The sequence below is a fragment of the Herpailurus yagouaroundi genome, unplaced genomic scaffold (assembly GCF_014898765.1).
Source record: "Herpailurus yagouaroundi ecotype Mexico unplaced genomic scaffold, PumYag 161, whole genome shotgun sequence".
NCBI lineage: Eukaryota > Metazoa > Chordata > Mammalia > Carnivora > Felidae > Herpailurus > Herpailurus yagouaroundi.
Genome location: NW_024412402.1, coordinates 13,121,450 through 13,137,295, shown reverse-complemented (window position 1 = coordinate 13,137,295; position 15,846 = coordinate 13,121,450).

The following is a 15,846-nucleotide window of genomic DNA, read 5'->3' as shown; positions in this document are numbered from 1 at the left end:
AAACAGGATGGAGGTTCCTCAAAAAATTAAAAATAGAACTACCCATGATCCAGCAATTCCACTTCTGGGTATTTATCCAAAGAAAATGAAAACACTAATTTGAAAAGATATATGCACCCTTATGTTTATTGCAGCACTGTTCATAATAGCCAAGATATGGAAGCAACCTAACTGTCCACTGATAGATGAATGGATAAAGAAGATGTGGTATATATGTGTATACACACACACACACACACACACACACACACGGGAATATTACTCAGCCATAAAAAAAAGAAATCTTGCCATTTGTGATAATATCGGTGGACCTAGAGTATATTATGCTAAGTGAATTAAGTCAGACCAGAGAAAGACACATACTGTATGATTTCATTTATATGTGGAATCTAAAAAAAAAAAAAAAGAAAAAAAGAACAGAAACGCACTCATAGATACAGAGACAAACTGGTGGTTGTCAGAGGGGAAGCGAGTAGAAGGATGGCTAAAATAGGTGAAGGGGATTAAGAGGTAAAAAACTCCAGTTATAAAATAAGTCTCAGGGATGTAATGTACAGCATAATGAATATAGGCACTAATATTGTAATAACTTTGTATGGTGACAGATCGTAACTAGACCAATCATGTTGGTCATTATGTAATGTATAAAAATATCAAGCCACTCCTAATATAATATTGTATTCAAAGCAATTATAATTCAATAAAAAGGTCTTACTAAATACAGTTTGATTTAAGGCTCACCTCCATTTGAGTCATTGAGACAGTGTTTTCTTACCATTTAAAAGAAACGAGGATGCCCTCACTTTCGGCCCTTCATATATAGAGCCAATATCTTACACAACATGGGCACAAAAACTTGTCCCTTTCCTTTCCTTATAAAACTGTGAAAGGTAAAGATCACATCTCAGACTCTTAATAGCAGTTGATTGAGAATCCACTGTGTGTCAGGTACTGGAATAATGCTACAGAGTCCTTGGCATACCAATTCTCATTTTACTCATGATGAAAATGAGGCCAATTAGAAATTCAGTAACCTTCCCCAGTCTCCAAACTTAGCAAGTGGCAAGGGGCAAGATCCGAAGCCAGATCTGTCCGATGCCAAAACTCATATGCTTAGCCCTCTAACAAATAAACAGTCCAGCTTTGCCCAGGTATCTCAGTCTGCATCACACAGAAGCAGCAACAAGCATCCTAGGACACAAGTTGAAGAAAAAGAAAGCTGTCTACTTTACCTTTCCTTGGATTATATCATCACAACATACACAAAACATCCCCAAAATGCACCCAGCAAAGGCAAGCCTGACGTTTCTGAGTAAGTAAATGTATGAAGGACAAGAAAATGAGATACGAGGGGTAGGTAGGCTGATTGGGAAGCCTTTCAAAAGGTGAATGTAGTTCACTAGATTTTAACGAGAGGAGAAAGAGGGACGGAGGAAGGAAACAAGAGGAGGGTGGCTTCTGTGGTGGTCACTTTTGGCCCCTCCAACACCATTAGCTGTACGGCTTTTTGGTCATGGCCCGAAATAGAGCCAGGAAGGATGAGGAGGATGGTCAGGATATTGCATGTCTTAGTATAGCCAACACTGGCTGCGAGATTCTTGGGGAAGCAGGGTAATGACCTTCAGGAAAAGAGTAAGTCTTCTTTCTTCTTTGCTGTCGTGAATGAGTTGCTCCAGTGCGACAAAGGGACACGGGGCGGATGTCAGTAGTGGCTGGCATTTTCATTAGAGTAGGACCCACGTGAGTATGGCTTCCAGGACTGCGCCACCAAAGCCAAAGTCATTAGAGTTTATATTTAGAATGAGGTGAAGGAGCTTCTGTGCCCTTGTGGGCTAACTGTGGCTTCCACGTTAATCTTCCAAGCTTGCTGTAGAGAACAATTAATATGAGGGACTTTGTGCAGAGCAGACTTCCAAAGAGCTAAGATCTGAAGGACTACCCTAATGATTACTCGGAGAACGTTCCCGCCTACGGACCTGGGTTGAAAATAGGAAAAATTGTAGCTTGAGTTCTAACAAAGGGAACTTTGGTTCCTGTTGCTGAGTAGTCCTCCTGACGCTTTATGGGTCCTTTCTGGAAGACAGGTGCTTCCTCCTCTCAAAAAATGATACCACGGAAAAGATCTCAGCTTCAGCTAGGAGGATTAACTCTTTATGGTTTGGAACATCGGATTCTGCATGATCTTAAGACAAGGAAACAACCAGTTTGTGCTACCTCCCTGTGCTCTCCTTCCCTCCCTCCCCCAGGGTGGGCTCCACGTGAGTAAAAGTGTGATGCATTTATTCTGTCTAATTTCTTCAAACTTCATTGACTCTGTTTGTGTATATCCTTATTGGACCATGCTGTGATATTTAGTATGCACTTGAGGTGGATATCAAAGAAAGCACTTGCTTATTGCCAGCATTTAACACAAGCATCTAATCAAGTTCAGGTTACCGGGTTAATTATCATCCAGTTCCATAAAGTTTAATATAATTCTACTGCAATTAGTGATTATGTATTCATCCAACTGTTCAGAGGAGAAAAAAAAAAAAACATTAAATCTGGATGTGTAAGGTAAATTGTTTTAATTCAGCTAACCATTAGATTTGTTCATAAAATGTTTGTTAGGGTAAGATGTACAACTTGAGTTTGAATTAATATCTTTAGTGAGCCCACCATCAACTGCTTAAGGACAGAATTTTCACGAGTCTCTTATCTTCATACTCTGTCTTGACCGTGAATTACATTGATCTAAATCTGTTTTTTTTTTTTAATTTTTAAAAATGTTTATTTATTTTTGAGAGAGAGAGAGACAGAGTGCAAGCGGGGGAAGGGCAAAGAGAGAGGGAGACACAGAATCCAAAGCAGGGTCCAGGTTCCAAGCTGTCAGCACAGGGCCTGATGCAGGGAACCCACAAACCATGATATCATGACCTGAGCCAAAGTCAGACGCTTAACCGACTGAGCCACCCAGGCGCCCCTATAGAAATCTGTTTTTAAAAATACAACACTTGGGGCGCCTGGGTGGCGCAGTCGGTTAAGCGTCCGACTTCAGCCAGGTCACGATCTCGCGGTCCGTGAGTTCGAGCCCCGCGTCGGGCTCTGGGCTGATGGCTCAGAGCCTGGAGCCTGTTTCCGATTCTGTGCCTCCCTCTCTCTCTGCCCCTCCCCCGTTCATGCTCTGTCTCTCTCTGTCCCAAAAATAAATAAAACGTTGAAAAAAAAAATTAAAAAAAAAAAAAATAAAAATACAACACTTTAAGAATTTTCTCTTCACGTCAAGTTCATGAAAGCTTTTAGACACTTCCTGTTAACAAGGATTTTATTTTATTTATGTTTTAATTTACATCCAAGTTAGTTAGCATGTAGTTCAACAATGATTTCAGGAGTAGATTCCAGTGATTCATCCTTTATGTATAACACCCAGTGCTCATCCCAACAAGTGTCCTCCTTAATGCCCCTTACCCATTTAGCCCATTCCCCCACCCAAAACCCCTCCAGCAACCCTCACTTTGTTCTCTGTATTTAACAGTCTCTTATGTTTCCCCCCTCTTTGTTATTATATTATTTTTGCTCCCCTTCCCTTATGTTCCTCTGTTTTGTATCTTAAATTCCATATATGAATGAAGTCATATGATATTTGTCTTTCTCTGACTGACTAGTTTTGCTTAGCATAATACCCTCTAGTTCCATCCATGTAGTTGTAAGTGGCAAGATTTCATTCTTTTTGTTTGCCGATTAATACTCCGTTGTATATATATACCACATCTTCTTTATCCACTCATTTGTCAATGGACATTTGGGCTCTTTCCATACTTTGGCTATTGTTGATAGCACCGCTATAAACATTGGGGTGCATGTGCCCCTTCGAAACAGCACACCTGTATCCCTTGGATAAATACCTAGTAGTGAAATTGCTGGACTGCAGGGTAGTTCTATTTTTAACTTTTTGAGGAACCTCCATACTGTTTTCCAAAGTGACTGCACCAGCTTGCGTTCCCACCAGCAATGCAAAAGGGATCCTCTTTCTCCACATCCTCGCCAACAGCTATTGTTGCCTGAGTTGTTAATGTTAGCCATTCTGACTGGTGGTATCTCATTGTGGTTTTGATTTGTATTTCCCTGATGATGAGTGATGTGGAGCATTTTTTTCATGTGTCTGTTAGCCATCTGGATGTCTTCTTTGGAATAGAATCTATTCATGTCTCCACTGGATTATTTGTTTTTTGGGTGTTGAGTTTGATTAAGTTCTTCATAGATTTTGGATACTAACCCTTTATCTGATATGTCATTGGCAAATATCTGCTCCCATTCCGTCGGTCGCCTTTTAGTTTTGCTGATGGCTTCCTTTTCTGTGCAGAAGCTTTTTATCTTGATAAGGTCCCAATAGTTCATTTTTGCTTTTGTTTCCCTTGTCTCCAGAGACGTGTTGAATAGGAAGTTGCTGTGGCCGAGGTCAAAGAGGTGTTTGCCTGCTTTCTCCTCTAGGATGTTGAATGCTTCCTGTCTTATGTTTAGGTCTTTCATCCACTTTGAGTTTCTTTTTGTGTCTGGTGTAAGAAAGTGGTCCAGGTTCGTTCTTCTGCATGTCGCTGTCCAGTTTTCCCAGCACCACTTGCTGAAGAGACTGTCTTGATTCCATCGGATAGTCTTTCCTGCTCTGTCAAAGATTAGCTGGCCATACGTTTGTGGGTCCATTTCTGGGTTCTCTATTCTGTTCTCTAATGATCAACAATAATTTTAAAACTTCTTAATGGGTATGTTGAAAAAGGTCCCCCTCAGACCCTTTTTCCCTCACAGAGAAAATGAGAGTCACCGGACAGGAACAATCTCAAATATTCGCCACTAAACTCACAATTGTCTCAATCTCCACACCCCATTTCTCCTCCTTCCCTCCCTTGACAGCAGAAGCACATTCCTCCTTCTTTCCAAAGTCGCTGCTCTTCCTGTATCCTGAATCTCAGCCTCTCCAGCCTCCAGTGACCTCCTCACAGACTTTCTGCAACTCCCTCCGCTCAATCCGTCACTTCCTTCAGTACTTAAATATCCTCCAATTTTCTCGCATTTATAAAACATCTCCCACCTTGACCCAATGCCCCACCATCCACCCCTGGCTCCATCTTTGCTCTGCATTTGCTGCTGGACTTCTTGAAGAGCCATCTATCTTCATGTCTTCACTAACCAGTCACTGGACACCCACCCCAGGCTAGCTCTGCTCCTCTCACCCTACTGACACGGCTTGAGCCGAGCTCACCCTAGACCTCCCTGTGCTAAATACACTAGAAGCTCCTCAGTCCTGAGTTTGCTTGGCTACTTGGCCACATGTGTTACCGCTGATGGTTGCTTCCATTTTGAAGCAGTCTCTTATCTTGGTTCCTGCAAAGCAACATTCTCCTGGTTAACCTCATTGGGTGGGCTCCTTCCAAGTTTCTTTACTGGTTTCTCTTCTTCTGCTTGACCTTCCAGTATTATTCAGATTTCTGTCCTTGGCCCTTTTTTCACTCAACACGTACTCCCTGGGCCACGTCTCTCAGGGCTCTTATTAACATCTATATGCTGCTAACTTCCAAATCTATATCCCCCTGCCACCCATCTATTCACAGCAGGCAGTGTGGTATATTCCTCAGACACAGGTCTCAACCTGTTACTTCCCTGAATACATTCTTCAGTATCTTCCTGTCGCTCTTGGGATAAAACCGAACATCCTCACCTTGCATACCAGTCTTTCTAGGATTCCATATTCCCACTGTGCTAGACCTCCTTCCTGGTCTTTGATGGCCCATGTTCTTCCAACTCTCGACTTCCTTCCATCCAGTTCTTTCTACCTGGAACCTTCTTCTACTGGCCCTTCCACGTGTCACCTTCAGATTTGTGATTAACGGTCCATCATTTTTGGAGACCTTTCCTTCCCCCCCACCTCCAACCCCAGGCTGAGTTAGGTCCTACTGCCTTGGGACCCCATAGCACTTCTGTATATTTCCTATGAAAGCATTCACTATTTTTTATTTATTGATATTTCCCATTTAACTGTTCACAGCTCTATCCCACCTCCTATCTAATGTCCAATATACACTAGATTCTCACAACTGCTAGTTGAATGAACAAATTTACCTAAATGGTAATAACAACGTTATCTGAACATTCATATGCGAGGATTTTCCCATTCCTTCCAGAAGGTGGTCCCTGTGCATTTTCCCATTTGCTAATCAGCTGCTAATTCCAAACCAACCTGTTCATTTGAAAATAACTAGGCTCTTTTATAAACTTGTGGAGGAAAAGGTTGCAACACAAAAAGACAGCCGTGTCCTCTCCTGTTGTAGAAAACTGGGCGCGAGTGTAACTGAAAAGGCGTCTAACATCTGATTTAAATAACTCACGGCTTTTATTCCCTTTAGGCTTGCTGGCTAATTTGCACACATACTCTGCAACCTGCTTTGAGTAGTATGATTAGTGGTTGACCATGAAAACATTGTCCTTTAAACAGTTAAAAATTACTATACCCCTAAATGTGGCTTTATTAACTCTTAGGCCTAGGTTTTTCCAAAGAAGGGGGAAACACTGTGATTTCTTTCCTTTCTTTCTTTCTTTCTTTCTTTCTTTCTTTCTTTCTTTCGGTTTATTTATTTATTTTGTGGGGGAGACCAGAGAGAGAGGCAGAGAGAATCCCAAGCAGGCTCTGTGTTGTCAGCACAGAGCCCGACGAGGGGCTGGAACCCACGAACCGTGAGATCATGACCTGAGCCAAAATCGAGTCGGACTCTTCACCAACTGAGTCACCTTGGTGCCCTAACGCTGTGATTTCTAATGGAAAAACAGGATTAAATATGCAGACAGTAGAGCTTCACAGAAAAAATTTCAGGAGCATATTAGTTGCATATAATTGAAAAAAAAAATCTTTTCATACACCTCCTTCTGGGCGAGACACGCATTATTGACATAAGCATCTTCCCGGGGCCAGTGGGGATGTTCATCTGTCTAAATCTTGCCCTGCTGATTTTTAGTCCTGCCATTTTGTAAATATATTTGCTGGTGTTTTCTCTCTATCAGGACCCAAAATACTGGGAAATAACCTAAGACAACCACGATGCTTTGTGAGAGCCCGCAGATGACATTTACTAAGCCATCAGAATGTGGAAAATCACTCCGATAGCCTGCCGCACCGAGAGTGCTATGCTGCCCCACGGGGAGGGGATGTGGGCACATGCACATACTGGATTTTATTTGGCTTGCGTATTTTGTTGTTGTTGCGCCTAAAATAAATGGCCAGGCCCGGAACGGTGGAGATTTAAACTCAGCCAAAAGGAACCTAGCAGGAAGAATGGATGCATCAGCGCCGGGCTGGTTGAGGGGCGAGATTTTCTAAAGACAAGGGAGGGAGCAGATGACCTTTCCAGAGCCCTCCGGTCTGCAGGTTTTATGATTCTGTGCACGTCCTCTGTCTAGACAAGAAGTATGGATGAGCTAGCTTTTACTGCTAGCACGTGGGGAAAAGTGTAACTGCTCCACCTACAGTCTGATGCTGGAAACTACTCAGCCTCAGCAGGGAAAAACAGAACAAAACAAACAAAATCCGGGAGAGGAAAAAAAAAAACCCACTGGAAAGAATGTAATGTCAGTCTATAACAAAGAACCCCCCCCCGCCCCGCCCATTACATGTGCTTTTACTTCAGCCTTTCAAAGCGATTGTAATTTTAATGCCCGTGTGTTGTCCCGTTATCAGTCTTCATTCGTATATTTAAACGTCTAATATGTAAGACGGTGGCACGGGAGAAGGAAGAGATAGGAAATTTGGCTCTTTCTTTGATGGGGGGGGGGGGGAGAGAACAAAAGCCTGGAGGGGTAAGTCAGCTGCCCCAAGTCAAGACCCAAGCGTCTGACTACCAAAAATTCAGGTCGTGCAGATTTATTTCCACGCTTTTGAGACTGACGCAACATTGCAGCATTTTCATTAAACGTTATACCTCAAATCCTTTCTCCTTCGACTCACAGGTCCTGGTACTCACTCCTCTAGACTCCAGGCAACCCGAGCGCACCTTCCGGCCTTCCCACTCTCCTTACCTCCGTGTGTAACTTCTAGACTTCCTCATAGTTGCATAACTTTCCAGATCTTACCAGGCCCAGGTCACAGCAGCCTCATTGTTCTTTCTCAAACACCCCAAAGACCTGCCCTGAATGCTTCTTTCACAGATGCCCACGCAGCTCGCTCTCTTTTCATTCGGGCGGGTCTCTGCTCTGCTTATGAAGCAGCACTGTGGGAGTTCATTTTTAAAAAATTTTTTCTAACGTTTATTTATTTTTGAGAGAGAGACAGAGAGTGAGCAGGGGAGGGGCAGAGAGAGACAGAGAAAGGGAGCCACAGAATCCCAAGCAGGCTCCAGGCTCTGAGCTGTCAGCACTGAGCCTGACATGGGGCTTGAACCCACGGACCGTGAGATCGTGACCTGAGTCGAAGTTGGACACGTGACTGACTGAACCACCCAGGCGCCCCCCCTTCATTTTTTTAAAAAACATTAATTAAATGTACTTTAAAACTTCTATTTATTCTCAAGGGTAGTGCATATACCGAACGTCACATGAAGCCCAAAGCCTCCCTCAGCCTGCGAGGGGTCCAGCTCCTGTGCCAGACGGTCACTGAGAGGGATCGTCCTTGTTTGACACCACCTAGTGGCTTCAGATGTGAATTACTGAACAGAAGGAGGAAGAGGAAGCGAGGAAACATTTCCCTTTCACTTTGAGCCCTCGTGCTGGGTGCTAACTAAAGTCTAAGATTGAGTCTAACATAAGCCTTTCTCTGTCCATAGGCACCGAATTTCTAATTACTACTCAAATAGCTGGAAGCTTGGCATCTCAAAGGGAGTGGAAACTTCCCACGCCAGCTCTTAATCCAAAAGTCTGATAAACAGATTCCTCAATTTCCTACAGGATGGTACTTCGAACAATAGGATCTGCAAGGATTACCCACAACTACCCACTAAGTCATTTCACACTCACCGAGAGAGGGTACTTTTTCTGAAACGCCGGCCCCTCCAAAAAGTTTACAGTGGGAGCTGCCCTACATGATATCATTAGCATAGTTGCTTTAGAGGGAATTTGAACACCCGCTTTAGTCTGTTTTTCTCTTAACCTTCTCCACAGAGTTACCATCCTGCCTACAAACTCACAATGTGACGCTGACTAATTCCGCGTATCTCTTTGGACTTGTTCCTTCTGTAAATAAAGGGTTGAACTCATGATCCTTAGTGTCCTCCACAGGTCTGACATTTTGCAATTGCATAAAAGGTTCTAGAAGAAGGGTTACAAGTTAATCATTCACCCCTGTGAATGAATTAATCACCGGGCTTTAACCTAGAGAAAGAGGGTGATAGGAGCGAGAGTTGAAGGGAAGTAAAACTGGTCAAAGGGCTTTGGTTAGCTGGTGTAGAATGAATAATAACAATTACCGAGTGCTAACCATGAGGCCCTTTGATCTAGGTACTCTGTAAGGGTTAAGTCAGTTTATCTTTACATTACAGCAGTGTTATCCTAGTGCATAACCAAAGGTTGTGAATTGAAACAGAACTGTTTGAAATTTTTTTTAACGTTTATTCATTTTTTTAGAGACAGAGAGAGACAGAGTATGAGCGGGGAAGGGGCAGAGAGAGAGGGAGACACAGAATCTGAAGCAGGCTCCAGGCTCTGAGCTGTCAGCACAGAGCCTGATGTGGGGCTTGAACTCACGAACTGCGAGATCATGACCTGAGCCGAAGTTGGATGCTCAACCGACTGAGTCACCCAGGTGCCTCTAAACAGACCTACGTTTAAATCCTGAGTTCAAATCCTGACTTCCCCATAAGTTTGCTCTGTGATTTTGCACAGATTCACCTTTGCAGTCTCAAATTTCTTCATATGTAAAGTATAGAATGTGCCTCATAGGTTTTTGGGAAAGATTAAATAAGATAATGCATGTAATGGGCTCCGCACAAGGTATTACACAAAATATTATTCGGGGCGCCTGGGTGGCTCTCCACTGGGAGATCTTGGAAGGCAAGGGATTTATTTTACACAGGTGGGTGCAGAGGAGATCATTCTCCAGAGGTCTGAGCCCAGAGCATCAGCAGTGGGGACAATTTATAGTCTTTTGGAGTGTGGCAAGTCTTTTGTGTAGGAAGAAAAACCCGGAAGGGGGGGTCTTTGGGCAGGGACTGGAATCCCCCATCAGTCCTGTCAGCCATCTTATAACAGATTTTTCCCTATCAATAGAAGAAACTATATAAGCTCAGAACCAGTATCTGAATGCATATTACTTTTATGCCATATATCTTTCTGCTAAATAGTGCTGTCACAATACTTTGCCTACTACACAATTTTCTCTTCTACTGCCCGAGGAGGCTCAGAATTTATGGGCTCAAGGTCCCTAGTTGCATCAAATCTGCCTATCTACCTGTGATATTGTGATTTATAATAAAAATATATATATTTGGTCTTCATCCAGTTTCTGGAACACGCAGCTCCTAAAACTCTTGGGATTTCTTAAGTGAGGAGAGTAATAAAAGTGTCATTTGTTATGTTAATGGGCTAACTTTTGGACCACACTGAAGGATGGGGACTGATTGCCAGGAGAGACAACCATGTGATTAGAGGGATAGAATTTTCAGTTCTCTTATTTCCTGGGAGGGGTGAGGGACTGGAGGTTGAATCAGTCACGAATGGCCAATGACTTCATCAATCATGCCTCTGTAATGAAGCCTCCATAAAAAAAAGGGGGGGGAGGGCTTCAGAGTGTATAGGTTTGGGAACTGGAACCTTTCTGCGTGGCACCAGGCCAAGCCCCGGACTCCACAAGGAGGGAAGCTCCTTTATTCAGGACCCCACCCTACGGAAGTCTCCACCTGGCTGCTGATTCGTATCCTTTAATATCCTCTGTAATAAGCCAGTAATCTAGCGAGTAAACAGGTTTCCTGAGTTCTGTGAGCCACTCCAGCAAATTATTCAAACTCAAGGAGGCGGTTGTGAAAACCTCTGGGTTATAGCCTGTGGGTCAGAAGCAAGTACAGGTAACAACTGGCATCTGAAGTGGCCAGTCTTGTGGGACTGAGCCCTTACCCTGTGAAATCTGATGCGATCTCTGAGTCAGAGTGGAGTTGAAAGGCAGTTCACCCAGCTGGGGTCAGAGAATTGCTTGGTGGTATGAATCCCTCCCTCCCCAACACACACACACACACACACACACACACACACACACGCTGGAGTTGGGGTGCAGAATTCTTTTAATACCTTTATCTCATTTTCAGAGTCCTATTCGTTCCCCATCAATGCCATACCTTTAACATATAAAAGTCAATAAGATCAGGAATTTAATTTGCTGCCAGCACAATGAAACTTTGATGTGGCTTTCAGAAATTTGGCTCTACAACTGCAGAGGTAAGAGTTTATTTTAGGGCAATCATATTCTCATTTAAGGCAATTCTCATTTAGGGCATTTGGGCTCCTTAGTTGGGTGCTGAACTGGGAATTTAAAGTCATAAACTCATCATCTTTGTCTAAGTTTCTCAGCACACTTAGAAGCTCTGCATAAGCTTCTTACACTCCGTTTCCACTAGAATGTTCTATGCCTCAAACACTTGTTCCTCCCAAGCCTTGTCTTCCACACGCACTTGATTACAGGTGTCTCCAAGTGATTATTTAAGTAACTGTTTTGCTATTGCAAGATCACGGACTTCCAACATCCCCTTTAATTTTGGAAACAGGGTCACTGATGACTTTAAAGCTAACTGAATCAGAGAACCGCTTGCAGATAACACAAGACCAGTTCAGAGAACTGATTGTTTTTTAAATTTTTTAATTGAAATACACAATGTTATGCTAGTTTCAGGTATCCAAACATAGTGACTTGAAAAGTCTGCAGAGATCTGATTCTTTAAAAAAAATTGTGTTTAATGTTTATTTATTAAAAAAAAATTTTTTTTTTTAACATTTATTTATTTTTTGGGACAGAGAGAGACAGAGCATGAACGGGGGAGGGGCAGAGAGAGAGGAAGACACAGAATCAGAAGCAGGCTCCAGGCTCTGAGCCATCAGCCCAGAGCCCGACGCGGGGCTCGAACTCACGGACCGCGAGATCGTGACCTGAGCCGAAGTCGGACGCCCGACCGACTGAGCCACCCAGGTGCCCCAATGTTTATTTATTTTTGAGAGAGAGAGAGAGAGAGAGACACAGAGTGTTAGCGGGGGAGGGGCAGAGAGAGAGGGAGACACAGAATCTGAGACAGGCTCGAGGCTCTGAGCTGTCAGCACAGAGCCTGAACCAGGGCTCCAACCCATGAACTGTGAGATCATGACCTGAACTGAAGTCGGATGCTCAACCGACTGAGCCCCCCCCAGGTGCCCCAACAGAGGTCTGATTCTTAAGATTCTGACCCCTGGGATCACTTTCAGTGGCAGGTTCTTTATCAGCGTTCCATCAGAGAAGCGAGGATTTGACCACAGCTAACTGTGAAGGCTGGTTACAGTTCATAGGAGGTGATCGTTTCCGTCTGGTGTTGGGATCTGAAGTCTGTGGAGGAGGAAGTCAGGAAGGAGAGGCAAATGTGAGGTGGGCACGAGGGGGCGACGAGGACGGACTAGCACTTGGGAGACTGTGCAACTCAGGACGGTGGACCGGTGCCTTTGTCAACCCCTCACCACCCCTTTGAGATGGAGGGCGGCAGAGGCTTAAACACACATCAGGCCCAGAACTGGGAGAAGCCCAAGGGGAGCAGAGTGGAGTCACGGCTGCCGCAGGCCCAGATGCTGCGTTGGGCCGACCAGGTGAGCCAACTGCGAAGTTACAACATGACTGAATCCGCAACAGTGATTCCTAGACCGCCTCATCTTTCCAAGCGTGAAAAGTAACATGGTTGCCGCTCCATTTCCACCTTCTAAATCTGACACAAAACGACTTGGGCAGCCGTCCTAACCCACAACCCTGTAGGAGAGTAATTTCGGGAAACACCATTCTGGCTCGGCTAAGCTGACCCAGTACAAGGCCATTGTACCACTGGTCACAGAAGGGATCGCTCTGAAAAATAGAAAATACTTGCAACTCAATAGCAATGAAGACACAGCATATCACAATGTGTGGCATGCAGTCACCGCAGACCTTACAGGAAATTCGGTGGCTTTAAATGTTTATATTTATAAAGGAAAAAAAAAATCACTGATCTGAGCTTCTGTCTTGAGAAGTTAAGGAGAAGACATAGAAAGGGAGAAAGGGAGAGAGACAGATCAATGTAACCCCAAAAAAATAAAAGGAAAAAGAGGCAGAAAGTAACAAAACCGAAGACAAGCAATGGAGAAAAATCAACAGGGCGAAAAGTAGATTTTTAAAAAAGATCAACTAAATGTATATTCACTCCGCTCTACTGATCAAGAAAAGGAAGAAAACAAATGATCAGTATCAGGAATTTTAAAAAGGAACATCAAAAAAAAGATCTAAAAAAAAAAAAAAAAAAAAGAAACATGACTACAGATCCTGTAAGCGTTGAATGTGTAAGAGGGAGGGGCGCCTGGGTGGCTCAGGCCACGATCTCTTGGGTCATGAGTTCAAGCCCCGAATCGGGTTCTCTACTGTCCTTGTGTAGCCTGCTTCAGATCCTAAGTCTTCCACTCTCTGCCCCACCCCCCCGCTCAAAAATAAATAAACATTAAAAAAAATAAAAGTGTAATAGGGGAATGTTACAACTTTATGGCAAAAAATCTGAAAACTTAAAACGAAATAAACAAATTTCTTAAAAACCAGTGTATCAAAACTGACAAATGGAGAAATAAAAATATGAAAAGTCTTCTATTACGAGTTTGAATGCATTATCAAAAATCTTCCCACAAAAAGAAGTCCGAGCTTGCTTTGAGATAGGCAAAGACTTCTTAAATGGGACATAAGATGCAATAATTTATCAAAGATGTAAATTGATAAATTGGTCTTAATCAAAATTAAATAACTTTCCTGTTTTTGACTTTAAAAATACAATTAAGGAAATGAAAAGGCAAGCTACAGATTGGAATAAACATTTGTAACACATATATCTGACAAAGGATTTGTGCCAATATATAAAAATTCTTATAAATCAATAATAGAAAAACAACTTGATCTAAAATGTGGCCAAACGACTTGAACAGATACTTCAGAAAAGAAGTGTAAAACAGCCAAAAAGCATGAAAAAAAAAGTGTTTAACATAATTAGTCATAGGAAAATACAAATCAAGTACAATGAGACACTACTCCACGAACCCACTAGCAGGCTAAAAATAAGGACTGACAATACTGTTTGTGAGGATGTGGAGGAAATGGAATTCTCATCATTTGTAGTCAGAATGTAAAATGGTACAGTCACTTTGGAGAAGAGTTTGATCGTTTCTTGTAAAATTAAACACATATCTACCCTGGTACTGAGGCATTATACGAACAGGTATTTACCAGAAAGAAAGGGAAACATAGATCCATACAAAGACTTGCACATTTGTTTGTAGCGGCTTTATTCATAATAACCTCACCTAGAAATAGACCAGAAATCCATCGGTAGACACACAGATAAACAAATTGTAATATACCGCAATGGAACAGAGATAAAAAGGAACAAACTACAGACATATGCAATAGCCTGAATTTCAAAACATGTAAGCTAAAAAAACTAGACACAAGAGTACATACTAATTCAATCTATAAGAAATTCTAGAACAAGCAAAATTCATCTCCAGTAACAGAAAGTGGATTGGTGGTTACCTAAGGGATGTGGAGAGATTGTGAAGGTAGATCAATTTTTTTCTGGTAAAGAAAATGTTCTGTATCTTTTTTTTTTTATTTTAATATTTTTAAAGTTTATTTGAGAGACAGAGAGAAAGAGAACAAGTGGGGGAGGGGCAGAGAGAAAGAGAGACAGGGTCCACGCCATCAGCGCACAGCCTGATGCAGGGCTTGAACTCACGAACCCGTGAGATCATGACTTGAGCTGAGATCAAGAGTGGGACGCTTAACTGACTACACCACCCAGGCACCCTGAAAATGTTCTAGATCTTAACTGGGTGCTGCTTGGATGGTGTACGTATTTGTAAAAGCTCATTGAACCATACAATGAGTACTTTTTACTATATTTAAATGATACCTCCATTAAGTTAAAGAAAAAAATCTTGATGAAGCACTGGACAAAACTCACCACAGCAAGTGCTCTCAAATATCGGAATGTGCACTAAGTGTCCAGGTTCCTATTTGTTTGTTTGGTAGAACATGTCAGGAGGCCACATTTTCATACAGGGAAATGGCTTAGTGTGTAAAATTATAATTTTAAAATAGATAAAATGAGGAGCGCCTGGGTGGCTCAGTCGGTTAAGCGGCCGACTTCGGCTCAGGTCATGATCTCACAGTCTGTGAGTTCGACCCCCACGTCGGGCTCTGGGCTGACGGCTCAGAGCCTGGAGCCTGTTTCAGATTCTGTGTCTCCCTCTCTCTGACCCTCCCCTGTTCATGCTCTGTCTCTCTCTGTCTCAAAAATAAATAAACGTTAAAAAAAAAATAGATAAAATGATATAAGAAGTGGATGAAAGTCTATAGTACAAATATTTTATTTTTTTGAAGTTTATTTATTTATTTATTTATTTATTTATTCTGGTGGCGGGGGGAAGGGCAGAGAGACAGACATAGAATTCCAAGTAGGCTCTGTACTGTAAGCTCAGAGCCTGACCCCATGAACGGTGAGATCATGACCTGAGCTGAAACCAAGAGTCAGACGCTTAACCGACTGAGTCACCCAGGTGCCCCAGCAATGCATTTTTAAAATAAAATTATTTAGCAACAAATAATTTAGATATCTTACAATTGTTACAAAGAAAATTTACAGTATATGTGTTAACTTT